This window comes from Capsicum annuum, chromosome 5 (genome assembly GCF_002878395.1).
Source record: "Capsicum annuum cultivar UCD-10X-F1 chromosome 5, UCD10Xv1.1, whole genome shotgun sequence".
NCBI lineage: Eukaryota > Viridiplantae > Streptophyta > Magnoliopsida > Solanales > Solanaceae > Capsicum > Capsicum annuum.
In genome coordinates this window covers 77581693-77606637 of record NC_061115.1, presented here as the reverse complement: position 1 = coordinate 77606637, position 24945 = coordinate 77581693, and positions in this window count along the sequence as shown.

Genomic DNA, 24945 nt, shown 5'->3' with positions numbered 1-24945 from the left:
AAAAATAATAGTGATGTAAATTGTTCAACATTCTTAAAAGTACTTCATATCCTAAGGTAAATAATGTTAGGGAGGGGGGTAACATTTCTTTATACCTCTAGAAGAATGAAAAATCCATGTCTTGATCTATGGACTATCATCGAGTACCAATTGGTCGACATGGCTCTCCAAATCATATCAATAATGCTCTCACCAAAACCCATTCTCCTAAGCACCAAGCAAATAAGGGACCAAGAAAATCTGTCGTATGCCTTTGCCATGTCTAATTTAATCACAACATTACCTTCTTTATTAGGCTTCCTAATTATATATAAGATCTCTTGTTAAAGCATTATATTTTCTGATATGTTTCTGCCCTTAACAAATTTTGATTGGTTAAGAGAAATCAAGGTGAGAATAATGGGGGCTAGTATAAGGCTAATAAGCTTGGAAATAATCTTATTACTGAAGTTACTCAAACTTATGGTGCTAAACTCAGATAATTTATTAGGATGATCCACTTTTAGATATAAGACCAAACAAGAATGAAAAAAGTACATTGGCATAATGTGACCACAAATAAAAGCCTAAACAACTTGTAACAAGTCATGCTTAATAATTTGCCAACAAGTTTTAAAAAAGTTGTCGTTTATGCCATCTGGACCTGCTGAAGAATGAGGGCTCATAGAGAATACAACAATTTTTAGGTATTTTTAGGTAGGTTTTTATGGAAGAATGTTATTCAAATCATCAATTACCAACCTGGTAATATAGTTAATGAATTCTTCTAGAACCTTCTCTTTTCCAATAAAAATTCCTCAAAATGGTAACAAATTTCAAAAGCTACATCACTGTCACCTTGTACCCATTCATCCTCATCATTCTTGACTTTATGTATGAATAACTTCCTCTATCTTTCTCTGATAAAAGCATGGAAGTATCTAGAATTAGTATGACCATCCTTAAACCATTAAAGTTGAGCTTTTTACTTGCGAATAGACTCTTTAAGTTTTAGAAAGATAATGTATTTAGCATTTAAATGATGCAAATTGATCCTATTCTAGTCAGTGTTATTACGAATAAGCTCAGCTTCAACAGTTTTAACCTCCTCTTAATAATCCCTAACTTTAGCATAAATGTCACTAAATTCCTTCTTAGACCATTGGATAAAAGAGTTGGCCAGCCTTTTAATTTATTAACAAATTCCTTCTCTCTCACAAGGCGTGTTCTAGTAGTTCTCAACAAGTTTTAGGACATTTTTGTTCTCCAACCAAGAATTTGAGAATTTGAAATACCTAATGTTATTTTCCTATTTATCTTGCATTTATAGTAAAATGAGTTAATGAGCTAAACCCACAGAAGAGGGATGAGTAAAATAAGTCTCTCGACAACTATCTGTGACTAAAGATCTATGAAATCTCTTCCAGATTATGAAATTTTTACCTCTCAAATTAGACCAGGTGAACTTCTGACTAATAAACCAATATCTAAACCCAATATTTAAGAGACCACAATCTTCAATAACCCCTATAAAATCAAAACAATTTCTCATATTATAGGGAACACTCCCCAATTTTTCATTTACAGCGGTAATCATGTTGAAATCACCTACAACACATTAAGGCTTATTAAGACAAAAAAATGTAACATCCTATCGTAAAGAGTCCTTATAAAACTTTCTTGGCATTTTGCATTCACAAAAGTCATTATGTAGGATTGACTCAACCCTACATGAGTGATAACACAAGTGATTTATTGCTAATTAGATTCTACAATGTCACAATTAATGTCATGAGTCCAAAATATCCATATTTTTCCATTAGTATTGTAGGTTGCCTTATTTATTTTTAACTTAATTTTGAAATTATAAAGCTGAGAATTATTAGAAAAAAATTCAACAATGGTAACAAGAGAAAGGTGATGGATATTAAAAAGAAGTTTGAGTCTTTCCACTACCCTTTTTGTATTAATACCCCTAGCATTCATAATGATCTTGCTAATCATAGTAAACCTTTGTCTTAATATCTAGTAATATCTAGTGAGAACCCTATAACTATTAGCAGACTTGTTTGTAGTAATATTTCTGAATAATGTAACTTTGTGATTCTATCCTTTTTGGGATAATCCATGCTTGTCTGTGACTTCTTGAATTTTCTTATAAGAACCTGTATCCATAGTAGGCCCAAAATCCATGATTAACTATTTATAAATCTTATCTTCTTCCTCACCTTTATCAATAGAAACATTATCATTATCTACCTTATCTTTTGAATTAATAACCCTATATTTATCATGCATATCAGGAGGTAACTCCAGACCTGTAGTTAAAGTACACTTTCTTTTGAAAATTGCTATAGATTGAACACATTGAGCAAATTATTTCTCAAAATTTTTAGGGTTTATCATATCCCCTCTGAATATCCTTCATTTTATCTATATTTTCTTTTTCTTGTTTATTCTTAATAGCATCTCTTCTTTTTTATTCAAACTAACAGATGATATTTTATTAGGAGGTTTGTGAACCCCTTAAACAACATTATGTTTTGGACATTTCGTACCATTCTAAGGATCATCACTATCATACTCTACCATGGGTTGAGGTTGATGGAGCATTGAATCAATACCTAAGGTCCTTTTAAGGATATTTTCAGCATTCTCATTTTTTAAAACTTTATGTTTAGCCAATTCAACTACTTCACCTTTTTCCATATTAAAATTATAAGGGTGTTTTTAATGGAATATTGAGTAATTACCTGTGGTTCTATAATTGAGGACATTATCACCATCCTTAGCATTTTGATGTTGAAATACTCCATTAGCTTTGTTGGTCCCTTTTTTAGTGTTATTTTTTCTTTGTAGAGATCTTGAACAATATTATTTTTTAGAGTTGGGATTAAAAACATTAATATTAGAATTTTCGGGTATGGAGTGTTTATTCTGGACTCCATAACAAACATTATAATTTTTTGGTTGTTGATCAGTATAATTAATAGTTTTACCTACCAATTGGTATAGTTAAACTTGCTGATTTGTACTCTTTGGAGACTGAGGAGATACATCCTACATATTTATTGCATCTTACCTTGATTATGATGTTTTATACTACCTTTACTTTGTTATTGTATCTTCTGATGTTATAGTTGTTATACTATTATTGTTATTGATGATGCACCTACTGATGTTGTTGTTTTGCATTCTCTGTTGATGTTGTTGTTGTACTTGCTGATGTAATTGTGGTTGTACTATTGTTTTCGATGTACCTATTGTGTTTACTGATTATTTTTCCTGTTCCATCTTTTCTAAACATGCCATTGATCTTGTCTCTGAGTATTTTCAACATCCTTATCGTGGTGTGTACCTGGCTGCTTGTTATTAACTTATTGATCTTGCATATGTTCAGCTTTTTCATTCTCAGAACTACCATACATCTGATATTTACGCTACTTTTTAGCTTCTTCCATGTCGTTTTGCCTTTTTACTTCATCATCTCTTTTCTTCACATTGAATGTCATAGGGGTGCGACATTGGTGTTTACAATATGAACAATAATCAGCTATATCCTCATATTGTATAACTTGTCATATACCCTCTCTATTTTTATCTTTACATACCTCATCTATATATATATTAGGTCTAACTTTAGTCAGATCAATTTGCACTTTAACTTTAGCCATACCCCCTTTAGTTTTCTTATATGTTGCCAGATCCAGGAATAATGCTTTTCTGATAGGAGATAATAAGGGATCCAAAAATTCAATGCAGTAATAGTGCCAAGAAAGTTCAGGTAACACTATCCAAACTATAATAAGAGGTGTTTCAACATCAGGTTTGAAAGTAGATGTCCATAATTAAAATCTCATCAACTTTCCTTTAATATACATCTTACCTTTAGACCAAATAGCTGAATGATCATATTCATTCTCCAAATTAATGTATATGTGTCTTACATTGTAGTGAGTTAACTTGACCCTACCTTTGAGCTTAATTTGCAGAATAAATTGTTTTCTAATTAACTCTATTTTAGGAATAGTATTAGAAAATTTACCAATTAAAGTATACTTACACCTTGCAATAAGTTTTTCTTTGAAATCAGTAGGGTTAAACACAAATGCAAAAAAATCTTATTTAGTAATAATATTCTGCAGATTAATCTCAACAGTGGTGACTTTCATAGCCTTTTGAGTCCTCAACTTGGTAAGTATAGTATGATAAAATATAGGAACTAGAGGATCAACAATGGAAGGTATTTTTGGCCAAGCTTGTTATAAATTCTTATTGACGGGATTTGGGTTTTAATGTTCATCTTTTAGCTAGATCTAGATGGAATCGATTCTTTAGGAGATGTTACATGTAGTTCATTCAATTGGTTCCTCATGGTTTTTCTCTTAGGATCAACATTAGGAAGATCACTAGCAATAGTATTCTCAGCAAACACATCTTTTCCTTTAGCAACTTCATCAGGAGAATTATCAACATCTACACTACCTTTCATAGCAAGAGATTTATATGACTCATCTGTAGGGATACCATAAGAAGACTTCACATTATCCATTGCACCCCCAATCATATTAAATCTTTCAATTTCTACAGAATTTTTAAAATCCAACCCATGAATAATAACATAATCTTCTAAAGCCCTAAATTCTAAATTGGACAATTGTTGGGTATAATTTTATGGGGCTTTTAATTATTTACCATTCTTTCTATCATTTCTAGTTGATCTTGAATGCCATGCTTGATTAATTTGCACCGAAGTACCCTCTATGACCAAATTCGCATATATAGGGATCTTGGGATAAAAATTTGATTTTGTTAGGGGTGTTTCCAATATAGATTTTAACCTATTTATCTTTTTAATACCTTCTTGCACCGTATCATGATGGGAAGTTTGGACTAGAATCTCTAAATTAACATTTTTCCTAGTTTTGCGACAATTAGGGCAAGAAACCCTAATTTCTAAATTCCAATCATAGTGGGCTATAATAATTAGGTCTTTATGCTTTAATTCTCTCTTACTTCTCTAGAAGCTGATTGATATTAATTTGTATAAAAATGTATCTCGCTGGAATACGATCGATCTCCTTCAACATTACCATATCGCCCTGAGCTAATAAATAAATGGTATGAGCACAATGATCTCCTCTACTATTCCATTTATTCACAATATCAGAAAATTGCTCACACGAAGATCGAATTTGAGATCTCACCAATGTCAAATTTACCACTATAGATTGTAATTCCATTTTGTTTGATGCTCTCAATTAGCGAATTATTAAGCTCAAAATCACTCACCTTAGGTGGATTAATCAATTTAGAATCCATTACATGGATTGTATTCTTCTTAGAATCCATTACATGGATTGTATTGTTCTCAATTACTCCAGAATCATCAAGGGAAATTATTTGTTGAACTAACTCACATTTCACATCAGGAATGACCCCAATGACAATTGTGCTCCTTTCCAATTTTTAAGAGTGTGAGAGATATTATTGATTAATTTTTGCTGGGTTAGGTTCGCATTATCAATGCCTTTATTTCATGACTGGTCCAATGGTTAAAAAAGTTTCACTGGCGGCTGTGAAACCATTCCAATGGAAACAATAACTATAAAATCTAGAGAGAAGCGGGAGAATTTTTTAGAGAGAAGAAAATAAAGAAAATTAAAAGCAATCAAAAACACAATTGGTTTAGGGTTGAGGGTCTACATCTAGATAGATGTCCAAACATGAAATGTGTTACATTTTCCCCCTTTGGGATCATTCCTCCTTGAATGAGCATTATGGATACTTTTAACTCGATGGAAGAAGGAGCATAGAAAGACTTAAAGCATGAATTCCAAAAAATTGAGCGTGAGCATAGGATTATTACCTCAAACAAATTCATCCAAAGATGGAAATATAAAGGGTTGTCTAGATTTTATGTAATCCTATGATTCCAAAGTAGCTTCCTCCACAATACTTTTACCGAGGCTATCTTTTTAATTCTCAACATCAAAACTTTCCTATCCAAGATTTTGATAGGATCCTCTTCGTAAGATAGGAAATCCTTCACATCAATATTCTATATGGAAACCACTACATAATCGCCATCCACACAGTTCTTGAGAATAGATATATGAAAAACAGGATTCCCTAATGCCAAAATTGCAAGTAAGTCCAATTTGTAAGAAATATTTCCAACCATTTTAAGAATTTGATACGGACTAATATAGCAATGACTGCTTACCTTTTCCCAAACATCATCACTCATTTCAAGGGGAAAATTTCAAGAACATCGAGTCATGAATTTTTAACTCTAAAATTCTTTGCCTCACATCAGTATAGGATATTCACCATCTTTGGGCAATCTCAAGCGTCTCTCTAATGATGTTAACTATCTCACCCACTTCATATAACCCAATAGTAGATCTAAACCTACTAACATAAAGGGGCTCAAATTGTGCCATCTGGATGTTTGAGTGATAACTATTGTCGTAGTAGGACTCTATAAGAGGCAAATGGTCCACCCAACTACCCTGAAAATCAAGAACACAGGACCTCAACATATAGTCAAGGGTATAAATAGTGTGCTTCTCTTGGCCATCTATATGAGGATGGAAAGCATTACTAAGATTTACTTGAGTGCCTAAACCTTTTTGAAAGAACCACCAAAATTGAGAAGAGTATAGCATAGCTCTATCAGGTAGGATGAACAACAGGGTTCCATGCGATCTAATAATCTCTTGAATGTAAAGCTTATAATAATCCTCTCCTGAATATGTTTTCCTCATGGGTAAAAAGTAGCGAACTTAGTTATTCTTGCCATGAGGACTCAATCAAATTATAATTGCACAAAGGCTAGTGATGAAATCCAGATTTATCATTTCCCACTTTCATACTGGAATAGTTATGTCCTGGTATGCACCACCAATAAGTAATCAAACTTGATTTACTGATAGTTAGGTCACTTACCAACTAACTTATAAACATCCTTCTTCATGTTATTCCACCAATACATCTCCTTCAAATCATGATATATTTTAGTCAAACCAGGATAAACATGTAATACCCAAAAAAATCCAACTCAATATCAGCTCTATGTTTCAAGCTCATGAATAGTACATCATGATTCCTTGGCAGTTTCATGATCAATTTTGATGTGAATTAAGGTCTCAAATATGTCCTAGCTATTGTGTGAATCAAAACATTTCTTGTCGATTGAATTCTTGAGAAGGATATTGGTATCGTCAACTTTAAATGAGCATATATTTCATTATACTATGAATTATTGATCCCATGACATACCAACATATATATAATTTAATAATCTTTCTATCAATACCAAATTCACCTAAAACGGATACCCAGTGAATAAGTTATGGCTATTTTAAGTTTCTACTGTAAAACGAATGCCATTTCAGTGCATGGCGCGTCGCGCCAGAGGCCAAAATGGCACTCGTCAATTTCCAAAAATCCTCTATGATAGTCCCGCTTTTCTCCCAGCTTCCAGGACACAATAACTCATATTTTACCAAGCTCCGCGTCGCGCCGAGGCTCTAAATCAGGATAAATTTTGTGTAGTTTTCAGTTTTCATTTTAAACTCCTCAAGGGCAATATGGTAACTTTCCAAAACCATATATATACTCTTTAAACACAATATTGAAGCCCCAAAGCATCCTTTTACATTAACTTTATCAAAATTCACTCAATAACAGTCATGAACAAGTCTAGGGTTTCCATTGGGGTTTCAAGCTTCAACCAAATTCAACCGTAGATTCCACAAATTCTTAATCTAAGATTTGCGTAGTTTTCATCTATGGATCCAATCCGTTCATAGAGCTCAAGAGCTATGTTTTTAAATGTTAATTATTAAACTTTTTATGGTAATATAAGCATGTACATGTTGATGATTGTTGTTTAAGTTTCAAAATGATATCTAAAGATGTTTTCTTGAAATATATGTGGTTGTGAGTTGAAAAACATGAAATTTAGGTGGTTTGATGTGATGCAAGTATGAAACCCACCTATTCTTTAAAAATGGCATGCAAGGTGTTTGATAAAATACCTAGGATGCTAGAAACCTATAATTACATGATTCCATGATATCTAAATGACAAGTCCATGTTAACAATACACTTCCATATGAATTTCCTTTTTATTTATGTGTTGTTGCTGCTGTGGCATGAAGCATGTGTGATAATTGAAATATGAATTATATACATAAAATATATCCATGCTCTCCCTACCATGTTGAGATGTGAATTAATACATGAAGTATACTATCCCCTACTTATAATATTATGAATTATGGACTTTAATCTTATGATCAAGTCATATAATGTGTGCCAGTTTCATTCTATCGAGTCCTGGGGGTATTCATACCCGAAAAATATAGTTGTGTGCCTAGAACCATGTCATGTTCCATGATAAATCTCAGTCAAGCTATACTCTATAGAACTTAGTCAGTCATGTGACTCAGGAAATATCAGAAATCTCATGATCTCAGATAACTCTCACATAATAGTACTACTCCATCGTCAACAGATGTTAGTTACTCAATCCTTGTACAGCCAGTTGAATCATTTTTAGTTGTTTTAGATAGGAGTAGAAGTTAGCGCCGAGTGAACCCAAAGATGGGAACTCACCTGCCAGTTCAGGGTGTGATTCTTAGCAGTCATCCTTGTATTCCAAAACTATGTAGCTAGTGTAGGTTGAGAAATATTAACTTGTAAGATTAGGGTTGATGAGGTGTCTTAACATGTCACTCTAGGGTCCCGCTGTTCTCACTTTGAGTACCTAGCAGATAACGGTCACTCATAACTGTCCTTACAAATGACACGGTAGTGACACCCTTCCAGTTAAGGCAGATTGTACCCCAGCTTAGCCGTAATGGTATACATGAGTCATGTCAATTAAACAAGTACCTGCCATAATTTTAGTATCAGTATCAGTAAAAGAACTCAGAAAGTTCTTCAGATATCAGTATACCAGGACTGTTAGATACAGTCAAATTCAATTATAGCATGGGACTCAGAGAGTTCTACCAGATTCAAGACTGTCAAACACAGTCGCTTATTTATTAGAACTACAGTTCCAGTCATGTATTTGAGTACAGATTTAGATACCACATACTCACGATCTCAGTTACTATGTATGTATATTTGTACTCTTATGTTCATATCAGTCAGTCAGTTAGCATTATTCATGCATGAAAACCCTTTGCATTATCCTACCTCACTCATATACTCAGTACTTCAGTTGTACTAACGTATTTGTGCTATGATTTTTTCTTTTCATGTTACACCATAGGTCCAGAGCCACGAGTTCCAGACCAGAAGTAGCTTTCCAGTCGTAGTGTTGCGGTGAGTCCTCATCTATTCAAGTATAATATGATTTGATTTATTCATTTATTACTTCAATTCAGCTTTGCAGAGTTATTTGGAGACATGTTCCTTCAGCTCCTTATTCAGATAATACTTATAGGCTTTCAGATTTAGTAATATTTAGCTATCAGATTTAGTATTTAGTATTATATTCAGTTGTTTTCGATATTCATTACCCCATGGATGTTAATATATCTTTTCAGTTGAACCTTATGTCCTACATGTTCAGCTTTTCCATATATTATATGTATATTATGCAGTGTACAGGTATAGATATCAGTCATTGGTTAGCTTGTGGTCCATTGGGATCATGAGCACCATATAGCATTCTGATTCAGAAAATTGGGGCATTACAAACTCGGTATCAGAGCCTAAGGTTCAATAGAGTCTTAGGAATTCTTAAAGCTGCATCTAGTAGAGTTTTGTGAATGGGTGTATTGCTTGCCATATTTATGTACAGGAGGTTATAAGATGATTTAGGAATAGTTTCCCTTCTTCAAGTATTCATGTCGTTCCAGTGAGCATAATCTCAAGTTAAAATCCTAGTCTAATCCATTCTTTTCTTGTCTCAAAATATGACCCCAAAGAGAAGAAACCAGCCAACTCCTTAGCCCGAAGATCCTTTTGGTAAACATGTTTCTCATACAGATTTTAGAGCCGCATTCACCACAGTTGCTCAGTCTGTCGCTAACCAAAATGAAAGGCTACCAACTATTCCAGCCAATCTAGTGGTAAATACTGCAGCAGTTAGGATTCAGGACTTTACCCGAATGAACCCTTCATCTGTCCATGGGTCTAAGACTGATGAATACCCTCAGGAGTTCATTGACCAAGTTTAGAAGGTCATTGACATCATGGGTGTTACTTTTGTTTAGAGTGATGAGTTAATCGCATATCATTTGTAAGATATGGCTCACACTTGGCACAAATAGTGGAAGTCCGAGAGGGTAGATGGCGCAGGTCCCATTGGGTGGGAGGAGTTTGTCATGGCTTTCTTAGACAAATTCTTTCCCCAAGAGTTGAGAAAAGCCAATGTTCTTGAGTTTATCAACCTCGGGAAGGGAAATATGATGGTTAGGGAGTATTCTCTCAGATTTACTCAGCTAGCCAGGTATGCCCCTCATATAGTTGCTAGGGCTAAGATGAGAAAGTTCATTTCAGGGGTGAATGATAGCGTGGTGAATGAGTGTAGATCTACGATGCTGAACAGTGATATAACCTTAGCTAGACAGATGACCCATGCTCAACAGATAGAGGAGCAGAAGGTTAGGACTAGAGAGAGGTAGAATAAGAGAGCAAAATCAGGCAGTTTCAGTTTTGCTTAGCTTAAATCAAAGGGATAGAACCATTTGTGGTTTCATCCCATGTCAGCAGCTCCAGCTCCTTCCTCCGCTAGTTCCCCAGTGTCAAAATTCAGAGATGGTAGGAGAGACAAAGCGCCAGGCTATAAATCTCAGGGTAGTGTTAGTAGTGCCCAAGCAAATCCCCTTTGTTAGGCTTATGGTAAGAACCACAAGGGTATATGCAGAGCCGGTAGTGATGTTTGTTTTAGTTGTAGAAAGCCAGGCCACAGGATTAGAGAGTTTCCGTAGTCAGGTCTTCAGGGTCAGCAAATTCATTCCACAGCTCAGTCCGATCGCCTGAACCAGCAGGGTGCCACTTCCAGTGCTACTAGTGGGCAACGCCTAAATAAACTCTATGCTCTTCAGACCCGACAGTATTAGGAAAATTCTCCTGATGTTATTACTGGTATGTTACAAATTTTCCATATTTATGTTTATGCTTTGCTAGGCCCAGGTGCATCCTTGTCTTTTGATACTCCATATATAGCAGTCGATTTCGGAATCAGTCCTCAGATTTTAGAAGAGGCCTTTTTATTCTCTACCACAGTGGAAAAAAATATCATAGCCTGGCGGGTATATAGGGACTTCCTAATTATGATCGTTTAGAAATCCACATCAGCAGATTTAGTCGAGTTAGAGATGATGGACTTTGATGTCATTCTCGGCATGGATTGGCTTCATTCCTGCTATACCACAGTCAACATCAGAAATAGGATAGTTTAGTTTTAGTTCCCAAATAAGCCCGCCTTAGAGTGGAAGAGTAGTGTTTCAGCTTTCAAGGATCAGCTTATTTCCTACCTCCGGGCAAGGAAAATGATTTCTAAGGGGTTTTTGTAAGAATAGGTATCGACTTCCCAAAATAGATGATCTTTTCGACCAACTTCAGGGTGCCAGTTATTTCTATAAGATAGACCTTAGATCAGGGTATTATCAGCTCAGACTTAGAGAATGTGACATCCCAAAAATAGCTTTCCGTACTCGGTATGGTCACTTCAAATTTCTAGTCATATCCTTTGGTTTAACCAATTCCCCTGCAGCTTTCATGGACTTGATGAAACGTGTGTTCAAGCAGTACTTGGACATGTTCGTCATAGTCTTTATAGATGATATTCTGGTCTATACTAGCACTGAGCGTGATCATTCAGACCATTTCAGGATTGTTCTTCAGACCCATAGAAATCATCAGTCATTCGCCAAGTTCAGTAAGTGAGAGTTTTGGATAAGATCAGTAGCATTCCTTGGCCATATTATTTTTGGTGAGGGCATTAGACTAGATCCTCAGAAAACTGAAGCGGTAAGAAACTAGCCCAAACCCGTATCTCCAATAGATATCAGGAGTTTTTTGGGTTTGGCTGGCTATTTTAGACGGTTTGTCGAGGGATTTTCTTCTATTGCGTCTCCTATGTCAAAATTAACTCATAAAAAGGTAAATTTTTAGTGGTCAAATTCATGTGAGAAGAGTTTTCCAGAATTGAAGACTCAAATCACTACAGCTACAATTCTATCTCTTCCAGATGGGTTCGTAGTATATTGTGATGCATCCAGAGTGGGTTTAGGTTGAATCCTCATACAGCATGGTAAGGTCATATCCTACGCCTCCAGACAATTAAAGCCTTATGAGAAGAATTATCCTACTCCTGATCTTAAGTTAGAAGCCGTAGTTTTTTCCTTAAAGATTTGGAGGCATTATATTTACGGAGTTCATGTAGACGTCTTCACAGATCATAAGAGTCTCCAGTATATCTTTTCTCAAAAAGATCTTAATCTTAATCAGAGAAGGTGGTTAGAGCTTTTGAAGGAGTATGACATAAGTGTTCTTTATCATCCGGGCAAGGCCAACGTTATGGTTGATGCTCTCAGTAGACACTCCATGGGCAGTATTTCTCACTTTAAGGATAGCAAGAAAAAGATAGCTCAGGAAATCCATCAACTTACTAGACTAGGCATTCGCTTAGTCGAATCTTCAGAGGGTGGTGTAGGCATTCAGATTAGTTTAGAGTTATCTCTAGTTTTTGAGGTAAAAGAAAAGCAAGACATTGATCGTAGCCTTGTCAAAATGAAAGAGTCAGTTCAAAATCAGAAATTTCAAGTTTTCTCCCAAGGGGGAGATGGTGTTCTTCGTTGCCAGGGTTATTTGTGCGTTCCAGGTGTAGATGACTTGAGGCAACGAATTTTTGCAGAAGCACATGGTGCACGATACTCCATTCATCCGGGGACCACTAAGATGTACCGTAATTTGTAGGAGATTTATTGGTGGAGTGGGATGAAGAGTGATGTTGCAGAGTTTGTGGCTAAGTGCTCTACATGTCAGCAAGTTAATATAGAGCATCAAAATTCTAGTGGTTCCATACAGGAGTTCACCATTCCTACTTGGAAGTGGGAAGAAGTGAACACAGATTTCGTGATGGGTTTTTCTAAAACTCATTATCAGCATAATTCAATTTGGGTCATTATAGATAGAATGACCAAGTTAGCCCATTTTCTTCCAATTCATACCTTCTATTCAGCTGAGGATTATACCAAACTCTACATTAAGGAGATGGTCAAATTACACAGTGTTCCCTCATCTATCATCTTAGACAGAGGTACCCAGTTTACCTCTTACTTTTAGAAAGCATGCCAAAAGGTCTCGATACCCAAGTTTATCTCAATACAACATATCATCCTCAGACAAATAGTCAAGCTGAAAGGACCATTCAGACTCTTGAAGATATGCTAAGACGTGTGCAATTGATTTCAATGGAAGTTTAGATGACCACTTGTCCTTGATTGAGTTTGCATAAAACAATAGCTATCAGTCCAGTATTCAGATGGCTCCATTTGAAGCTTTCTATGGTAGGAGATGTAGATCTCCAATCAGCTGGTTCGAAGTTATTGAGGCCTCTGTCATAGGTCCTGACTTATTATTCTACTCCTTAGAGAAAGTTCAGTTGATCGGAGAGAGACTTTGGGCAGCTCAGAGCCAACAGAAGTCTTATGCAGATGTTTGTAGAAAGGATCTCAACTTCGAGGTCCACGACTATGTCTATCTTAAGATCTCTCCCATGAAGGGAGTGAAGAGGTTCGGCAAGAAAAAGAAACTCATTCCCTGATATGTTGGTTCCTTCAGGATTCTTAGTCTCTTTAGCAAGGTAGTATATGAGCTAGAATTGCCTTTAGATCTAGCCTCAGTTCATTAAGTCTTCCATGTCTCTTAGCTCAAGAAGTGCATAGGTGACCTAACAGTTGTAGTCCCTGTTCAGAGCATTGACATTTAGAACAGCCTCTCTTATGAAGAGATTCCAGTCAAAATCTTAGACTATCAGACTCGTCAATTAAGGAACAATGAAATCCCTCTAGTTATGGTTCTTTGGAGAAATTAGTCTCATCAGGGAGCTACTTGGCAAATAGAAATAGTTATGCGTACCAAGTAACAGTTCTTCTTAAGCTTATTCAATTTCATGTTCATGTCCCTAGTTTAAAATAGGTAGCTATTACTATTTCTTACTCATTCATGCATTCATGTATCAATTCAATTGTAAGGTCATGCATCAGATATGCATTCTGATCTTAAGAAGCTCAGTTTATCAGATTGCTCAGTTACACATCCATGTACCAATTATCCATGCGTCAGACATGCAAGAGTTCAATATGTTTAGCGTGTCAGTGATGAGATCATGTTTCAGTCCTTCATGTTCAGTTCCTTTTTTTCTTGTCTCATTCTTCCCTCTCAGTTAAGTCTCATTCGAGAACGAATGTTCCCAAGGGAGAGATATTATAATACCCAAAAAAATCATACTCAATATTAGCTCCATGTTTCAAGCTTATGCATATTGCATCATGGTTCCTTTGTAGTTTAATGATCAAGGTTGATGTGAACTAACGTCTCAAATATGTCCTAGCTATTGTGCGAATCAAAACATTCCTTACCGATTGAATTCTTGAGAAGGATAATAGTATCATCAACTTCAAATGAGCATATATCTCATTATACTACAAATTTTTTATCCATGACCTACCAACAGATAGATAATTTAATAACATTTCCGTCGATACCAAATTCGCCTAAAATGGATACCCGGTGAAGAAGTTATGGCTATTTTAAGTTTCTGCTGTAAAACGAATGCCATTTCAGTGCATGGCACGTCGCGCCAGAGGCCAAAATAGCACTCGTCACTTTCCATAAATCCTCCACGATAGCCCCGCTTCGCACCAAGCTTCCAGGTCACAATAATTATCATTTTACCAAGCTCCGCGTCGTGCTGGGGCCCTAAATCGGGATAAATTTTGCATAGTTTTTAGTTTTCGTTTTAAAATCCTCAAGGGCAATATGGTAACTTCCCAAAACCCTATATATGCTCTTTAAACACGGGATTGAAGCCCCAAAGCAGCCCTTTACATTAATTTTATCAAAATTCACTAAAGAACAGTCAAGAACAAGTCTAGAGTTTTCTTTGGGGTTTCAAGCTTCAAGCAAATTCAATCGTAGATTCCACGAATGCTTAATCTATGGTATGCGTAGTTTTCATCTATGAATCCAATACACTTATAGAGCTCAAGAACCATGTTTTCAAATGTTAATTTGTAAACTTTTTGTGGTGATATAAGCATGTACATGTAAATGATTTTTGTTTAAGTTTCAAAATGATATCTAAACATGTTTTCATGAAATATATGTTTTTGTTAGTTGAAAAACATAAACTTTAGGTGGTTTGATGTGATGCAAGTATGAAATCCACCTATTCTTTAAAGAATGCATGCAAGGTGTTTGATAAAATTCCTAGGATGCTAGAAACCCATAATTACATGATTCCATGATATCTAAATGATAAGTCCATATTAGCTGATAAGTCCATATTAGCTATACACTTCCATATGAATTTCCATACTATTTATGTGTTGTTATTGTTGTGGCATGAAGCATGTGTGATAATGGAAATATGAATTATATACACGAAATGTATCCATGCTCTCCCTACCATGTTGAGATGTGAATAAATACATGAAGTATACTATCCCCTACTTATAATATTGTGAATTGTGGACTCTAATCTTGTGATAAAATCATTTCATGTGTGCCAGTTTCCTTCTATCGAGTCCTGGGGTATTCATACCTTAAAAATATAGCTGTGTGCCTAGAGCCATGCCATGTGCCACAATAAATCTCATTCAAGCTATACTCTATAGAACTCAGTCAGTCATGTGACTCAGGAAACATAAAAAATCTCATGATCTTAGTTAACTCTTAGATAATAGTACTACTCTGTCAGTCAATGGATGTCAGTTATACAGTCCATGTACAACAAGTTGAATCATGTTCATTGCCTTCAGATGGGAGTAGAAGTTAGCACCAAGTGAACCCAAGGATGGGAAATCACCTACCAGTTCAGGGTGTGATTTTTAGCAGTCATTCTTGTGTTCCAGAACTACGTAGCCAGCATAGGTTGAAACATCTTAACCTATAAGATTAGGGTTGATAAGGTGGCTTAAACTTTCAGTTTAAGGTCCCACCATTCTCACTTTGAGTACCTGCCAGATAAGGGTCACTCGCAGCTGTCCTTACCAGTGGTGTGGTATTGACACCTCTCCAGTCAGGGCAGAGATTGGACCCCAGCTTAGACGAAATAGTATACATGGGGCATGTCGGTTAAACAACTACCTCCCACAGTTTCAGTATCAGTCTCAGTAAATAAACTCAGACAATTCTTTAGATATCAATATACGAGGACTATTAGATACAGTCAAATTCAGTTATAGCACGGGACTCAAAGAGTTCTACCAGATTTAGGACTGTCAAAAACAGTCGGTAATTTATCAGAACTATAGTTCCAGTCATGTATTAGCATACAGATTTAGCTACCACATACTCATGATCTCAGTTACTATGTATGTATGTTTGTACTCTTACGTACATATCAGTCAGTCAATTAGCATTATTCATGCATGTAAACCCTTTGCGTCAGCCTACCTCACTCGTATACTCAGTACTCCAGTTGTACTGACGCATTTATGCTATGGTGCTTTCTTTTCATATTCCACCATAGGTCCAGAGCCACAAGTTCCAGACCAGCAGTAGCTTTCCAGTTGCAGTGTACTAGTGAGTCCTCATCCATTCGAGGATAATATGATTTGATTTATTTATTTATTAATTCAGTTCAGTTTTATGGAGTTAGTTGGAGATATGTTCCTTCAACTCCTTATTCAGAAAGTACTTAGAGGTTTTCAGATTTAGTCAGATTTAGCTATCAGATTCATTATTCAATTTTATATTCAGTTTTTTTAGGTATTCATTACCCCATAGATGTTACTATATCTCTTCAGTTGAACCTTATGGCCTATATGTTTAGGTTTTCCGCATAATCCACTCTTAGAATTACATCAAAATCTGCCATAACTAACATTACCAGATCTACTATAGTATCCCAATGAAATATAGAAATGACACTACTTCTATAGATACTCCTAGAAATGATGCACTCACCCATCATGGTAGAAACTAAGAATAGGTAAGGAAAGCTTTTTTGACCAAAACAAAAATACATAGCCACATAAGGGGTCTCATAAAATAGGGTGGAATGAGGGTCAAGTAGTACATAAAAATTACCAGAGAGACACTATACCATACCCTTGATAGTATCTGAATATAGCACAAAATCCTACCAAATAGATAGAGCGTACAGATAGTTACAACCACCATCTATCCCTGGGTAGCGCCCTTCATAGTTGGGGCTGATCAAGTAGTAGTCGAGACTTTTTTATCCCCATATGCCCTCCTTGCTATGGGTAAATATTGTTGCATATGGCTAGGTTGACCACAACAAAAGCATATATTTCTCCCCAAATAATAAGACCCATGGTGAAGCTTCCCATAAGTATGGCTAGAAGGGTAGGATGGGGTTGATTGTACTACATTTACTTGAGACTAACTACCCTATATCTTGGGGCTACTACAAGGTCGATAATGTTAAGGACTGGGTACAGGTGCACAAGTAAATGAATGCGTATTCCCCCAAAACTTCTTGAAAAATTGTTTGCTGCCTGTTTTGCTACTCTAATAGCTTTTATCCTGATCAGTAAGTTTTTCTCTCTTACTCTAAGGCTACTCAACTTATGTCCTCTTTGTTTTCTCATACTCTACCCATTAAGCATGAATCATTAGCCTGGACATATATATGTCACTATTTAACATAGCTCTTTTATACTCTAGTTTTACCTTATCAGACATATTAGACAAGCACTTTCTTATTCTATCCCTCATTGTAGAGAGAAACTCGGGGGAGAGACTGCTAAGTAAAATTCAAAGCATGTTTCTTAACATTCATATTTCCTTTCTTCAAATTTACAAATTCCTCAGCCTTAGCATCCCTTAAATCTTGAGGAAAAAATCATCAAGAAGGGGTTTAGTAAATTTTCCCATGGCTGGTTTAGCATCCTCACCCCTAAGCTTCTCCCAGTCATTAGGAAAGCTATCACATTTAAATGATAGGCTACAAATTTGACCCCTCAGTATCAACGTGCATAATTTATAAAATCTTTTCTATCTCATTAATAAAGTTCTAAGGGTCTTACTCTACTTTCAACCAAAAAACGATTGATGGATTCAGGTGCATAAACAGGCCAACCTGAGTACCCTTTAAAGAACCATTAATAGGACAAATATTATTTGATCGATAGTACTGAGATGATATGATCCATGAAAGCATTTCGATGGTCTATCAGAACTCAACCTTAGAAACCTCACCCTGAGAGGACTGAGTATGGGAGGTTCTCGTCTTAGGATCTCTTGGAGGATTAGATGGGGTTGGTGGAACCTATGTAGTAGAAATGAAATCAGAAGTGTAGGCTTTATTTTGGTCTTGCATCCCATAGGTAGGATAGGTCTCCTCAATAATTGCCCTAATGGACGTGGAGATTCTCGTTGAAGTCCTTTTTAGAGGCATATTCTGAAATATGGGAAAATTTAGGGGTTAGAAGAGTTCACTTGGGAATAGACTCTCCATCAAGAACAAGAACATAAACTAATAGAAATATTCTTAAGTGTCTTGTATCCTCCCTCTTATAAGTGTGGCGCACTACAAACCTATAAAAAGGATTCTACTCGGCACGGCTTTATAGATACTTTACATTATTCATAATAGCAAGGTATGGTGAAAGGGATGTAAGACATAAGGACATGACCATATAATACATTATTCTAAACTCCGACATTAAGTAACCCATTGGATAATGAGTCTAGTACTCCTCAACCGACAGAGCATTAGTCCATGTTTACCGCAAGGACTAAGATTATGCTAAAGTCACTAATAGTCAAAAGACACCATTTTTATCTATATGTTAAGGAAACCAGTTGCCATCAAATTAAGGAGCGACATCCCTATATCGATAAAACATAGGTTTTAGGCATTGGTCATGAGGATAAGCGTCTTTTTAATAAACTACACATTTATTTTTAAGCCCAATTAAAATATTTTTCATAATCATATCTATATGGATTCTATAATTAACGCATTCACACTTTGGTATCTTCATACCAGACTTGCAAGTCATTCATATCATGCAAAATCATTTTCATACAACATTATAGATTCTTAATTTTTCCTTTAAATTCATCAACATAACCAAAATAACATCTCACTAGATCATGCTTTACACTTCTCTAAAAACATGATAAACAGCATAATCCCCATTGTAAAAAAAGTTTTTGAAGTGGGTTGAGGGTCATAGCTTCATCATGCACAACTTTTAAGGTTGTAAATTCATATTATCAAATACACCTTTTCATATAATATGTTCACATCTCAAAACCTATTACTAATAATTAGAAACCCATCAAAACAAGAGGAAATTTAGTATTAAACTTTTCACAACAAATCCCCAACCCTAGTTCAAACAATCATTATAGAATATATAAATACTAAGTAAATTGACAACTAATTTTAGTTAAAGTAGGGAGTGTTCAACAAGCATATTTGATTGAAAAATCTTGAGGAAAGCAATATATTTGAGCCTTGAACATGGAACCCTAGATTCTATAGCTTTCAAGTAGTTTTGAGAAGTGTAGAAAGTGATTTTGAGTAATAAGAGTCATATTTAGGGACTTAGAGTTAATTACGATGGGTGGGGGATGGTTTTTAGGTGTAAAAAGAACCAAAAACCCCTAAAAATTAAGGTAAAAAAAGTCCCAGTGATGAAATAGGGGATACAACACATGCCTCATCGCATGGCACACCACGTGCGTCGCACACCTATTATAGGGCATCACCTCTACGGTGCATGGACAAAATGAGGGTAAGGAAGTAGACACTCATGCTAGGCAATATGATGTGGGGCCAAATAGTGGCCTCCCTCGTATGATGCACAACTAATTTCTTATCTCTAAACCTTCCCCAACTAGATGTACTCACCCCTATTCAATTTCTACTTTATCTTAGGGTCACGTAGGATTATTTCTATCTCTAAATAGATGTTAAAACATTTGGGGAATTATAATAAATGGAGAAAAAATGGAATCTTAAAAGAATCTATAAAGTACCAAAATTTAGGATCCCAGACTAAGAGTTCAATAGAATAATAGATAGTTTTAAATGAAGAATTAATGAAAAAGGGAAAAATACATAGATTTAAGATACCTTTTCTTAATAGGATCAATTCCTCGCCATTCCCAAGATCCAAGGTCACCTATGCTGAAAGAAATAAGAGAATAAAAATTGGAGGAAAGAACTATTGGTACTGCTAAAGGTTAATCATTGTTTTTGCAAAGTCCCTAGCCCTAATCAAAGGACCACACTAGGTTAATCATCGCAATCTCAATGGTCTCCTTAACATTCAGATCCTATAAACCCTTTATCACTAATGTTCCATGCTATTATGTCACTTAAGATTCTTAAACTTGGAGAATATGTTTGTACTTAAGGATTTTTTGTTGGATTTGATGTGTTTTTGGAGTGATTTTGCTGGAAATTATTTGTTTGAAGCTATCCAAAAAAAATAGAATGAAAAGCTAAAAAAATGAAGTCCAGAGAAATTTTTTTACGTCACCAATTATGGCGACCCACCTACTTCCATAGGTACCACATACACCCCGTAGCAGGGTCCATAGGTGGCCACTAACTCAACTTTCTAAGATCATTTCTTATTGATTTCAAAGGGCTGCTATGTAAACTATATATACTCCTATGATGTTTTCTAGTAACTATTATGTACGTTTACTCAAGTTTAAGTCACATATATCATTCACAAACATCTTTTGATTCCAAGATTGATCTATGATCTTAGGACCCTTTGTTCATTGATTTTCGTTAAATAATTGATCTGAGACTTTGGGTTTTATTATTTCATTATTGTGAGATTAATTCTATGTTTTTGTCTATGAATTCCATGAGTTGTCTCGCAACTATGAGCGGTTAATTCCCTTTGTTACAATTGTGGGAACCCTAGTGGATTAATGAAGTTGGAAAAGTGCAACATTGTCCAAACTGATATTCTTGCATGTATTGTGATCATCTTCATCTTAATAGACTTTTTAGCATTTCCGAATGTTCAGATCCCACCTATATTCACTACTTGCTTCATAAGAGAGGTAGAGAGTAGGAAAAAAAGATTGCAACATTAATTTAATGTAAATTGTTGAAATAAGCTAATCATCTTCGTCTACTTAAGATAATTATCTTCGTCTAATTAACTAGAGACTTAAAAGGTAATAGTTAGTCTAAAATCTAGGATAAGGGTTAGTAAAGTGACACTCTGTGACTCAAAAGGTAAAGATTGAGATTTTCTAATTAGTCCACAAGACAGTTGGTAAACATAACTTGTTAGATTCTATATGCAAGGTATTGGAATAGTTCGACAATGCATGATAAATCTATAGAATTAGTAGCCAGGGGGAACACAAGCCTAGTATTTGTCTTAGAATGATTAAATCCAAAATCATCTGAGGTTTGTAACTTCTTACTTTTCAACGCAAATACCCCCATTTACCTTTTCGTACTTTCCATTGATTTCAGCAAGTTTGGTAGATAGTTTCACGTATTATCTGTGGGTTCAACCCTAACCTAGTTGTGTTATAATATTTTCGTAGAGATCACTTTATACTTCTAAGGAGGTGTACTTTTGGCCTATTTTAAAAAAGAAATCATTGTAGCCAAGGAATACGATGATTAAATTGTTGAAGTTTTTGGGTTTTATTTTCTTATATTTTTCTATTCTTATGGATATGACATATTTACAAGAGAAAGAGTAGAGTGATGAGGACTCCTTATTTATTGATCCTTACCATTTTGATATAGTGCATTACTGTATGAGTGTGATTGGATATATTGTTGGAACATAATAAGAGCATCATAGGAATTTTTACACCCTTGCAAAATAAAAAAAGGAGTTCAGTTGAAAGGTTGATAGGTTTGGCTTGGAGATTCACAACTTAAAATGAGACTTGGATACAAAGTTTGATGCTAGTAATGCCCAAAAATTTTGTTATGAGTTGTTTGAGGATGAGAAACTTCTTATAAGCCAATTTAAAAAAGCTAAAATCATAGGAGTCAGCACTTGATCAGACTTTTGTAGATGTTATCACTATTCAGAAGAGCACACTAGAGTTATGTTAGGATGTAAGTAAAAATGAAAAGCATGAATTGAAATGTATTGGACCTCATTCTAAGAATTTTTTCACATTATTTTTGGATATTTAGATATTAATCGAGCCATCTGAGTTTATCGAAAAGTGTGAGAAGGAGGAAGACTATGTTTATATTATTGAATTTGTTCTGCCAAAATAAAGAAATTACATTTCTCACTTAAGGGCCAGGAGTTTCAACATTCTCCATCTATTGCTTGGTTCCTTTATTTTCATACCTCCTCTTTTAACTATAGTAAAATATTAAAGAAAAACATAGGGGTGCAATTCATAAGTTCAAAGTGGAGGAAAAATTTGGAGGCAACCCGTTTGTCTACCTAATGAAGTCTGAGTGTACCAGTATCATGCTACAATGTTAAATCAGGCACTGCATGGGAGGAAACCCATAGGATTGTTCGTGAAGTCTGAGTAACTAGTATATCCATGGCGGACTGCGATGCTAAATCAAGCGCTGCTTAGGAGGCAACCCAATGTATTGGGTTGTTTTTGTATTTGTGTGTTTGTAAATGACATCAGATCTTCGCACCTATGGTGCGCTAGGCATGTTTCTAGCTCTCTTGTTTTGTAACGGTCTAATACAGTGCAGGAATGCATATTTATAAGTTAAGAATGGGGCTGCATGTCAGTCTAGTTTCCTCTTAGGATTTTTTCTTGCCTTGTCTCTTTTCCCCAAATTTTATTCTTATTAGAGCCGGCATGTTTAGGACATATTGTGTTTTGTTTCGTATTGTGTTATGTTTTTTATTAACTAGGATAAAAATGAGTATCTATGGCAATGATGCATTTTGATTTTTTAATTTTTTTAAGAAATATAATACCCCTCCAGAAAAAGTGAAAAAAATTATGGTTGGATGTGGTAGAAAATACAGAAAAAGAAAAAGAAAAGCAAAACGAAAGAAAAAGAGAAAAAAGAATAAATGAAACCACACCCTACCTAATTGTGCAATAAAAGAATAAAAGAAAGAAATAATGGTGGAATAAGAGAGTTGGTTGATAAGTGGACCCCGAAAGGAAGTGTAGTGCCATTAGTCACTAAATTCTCATATGTACCACACCAAAAACCAAACCGACATTACAAGCCATTAAAAGCCCTATAGTGATCCTAAATGGCTGTCTAAATGCTAAGGTAAAGAAAATATGGGAAAGCCTATGGTATTCTACACTAATTGTTAGAACTTCCCTTATGAGTGTGAGTGACTATTGATACGTCCCTGCTTTGACAAGCACTATTCTATTGAGCGATTGGGACTTATTTGATGTGAGGACATATGGGTTGTGTTGCTTACTGCTTACTTGATTGGGTAGTGTAACTTATACATATATATGGTTGTTTGTTGCTATTATAATTCCATAGCTTGATTCCTTTGTGTCACATTGTTATGCTTTATCGCACAGTGTTTTTAAGTGCTTAATTTAGAGAGGGTAATGTGTTTTGAACTTAATTTGAGATTGACTGCCATACGAATCTTAGGTTTATTTTGGCTAAGAATTTTTGTATTATTAGGTTGTGTTTAGTTGCCTGAGGACATGCAACATTCTAAGTTGAGAGTCTTGATGTGCCATGGTTTTATTGGACTTACGATGGTTACACTTTGAGAATATGCATGTACTTAAGGATATTTTGTTAGAATTAATGTCTTTTTTCAGTGATTTTGTAGAAAACTAGGTTTTGGAAGATAACCAAAATAAAATGGAATGAAATACTAAAAAGTTACCACCTACCTAGGCACCTATGCCCCATAGGTACCAAACCAGGGCCTAGTCATGAAGGGCATCTCAAGTCCACAACGAACGGAGACCACCTCCATTAGCCTAGCCAACCACAACACAATATAACTAGTAGTGGATAAGTTCTTATTATATAACACGATAGAGCTGAGTTCCAAACATATAACAGGATAGAACTGAGTTGCAAACATATAAAAAAATAGAACTGAGTTTCAATCATATAACAAAACAGAACTAAACTCTGAACATATAACAAGATAGATAAATCAATACTAATATGGATCTAAGACCTCACAACACAATCCACCCACACTATTTCCACAAAGCCTCTAAGAAACCAAACGTCAACCTAAGTAGAGACATGACCCCAACCATAGACAAAAACCCACCAAAATAGTGACATAAGTAATGTCAATACCATAAAATGAGGTCTTTCTATAGAATGGAAGCTCACCACTACAAAGATGACTCTTGGACAGTCTTGAAATTACCTATCACTATGCAAAGTAACAAAAGTGTCTTCTGACTCTGCATCACGTGGGGATACAGTGTTCGGGGACGGTTAGTGGGGTGAGCGTTGGCATGGAACTCAGGGAAGGATTAAAATAATGCCATGATCAATCGATCCAAAACCATTCAAAACCGTATTTACAGAATAATATACATATATAAATATATATATATATATATATATAATATGTTGGGATAGGGAACAAGGTTTAGCATGAAGTTTAAAATATTAGCCTAGACTGTATAGTTATCCTATAATCTAGGCACCTACGGGCTATATGGGTTAAGCTCCCCCTACTGAAAGGGCCCTAATGCGAGTTAGCCACATGAACCACAGATATTCAAGGGAAGACCAGAGAATATCCCTACCCACATCATTCTAGGATACGTATATATATAAGTGTGAACTAT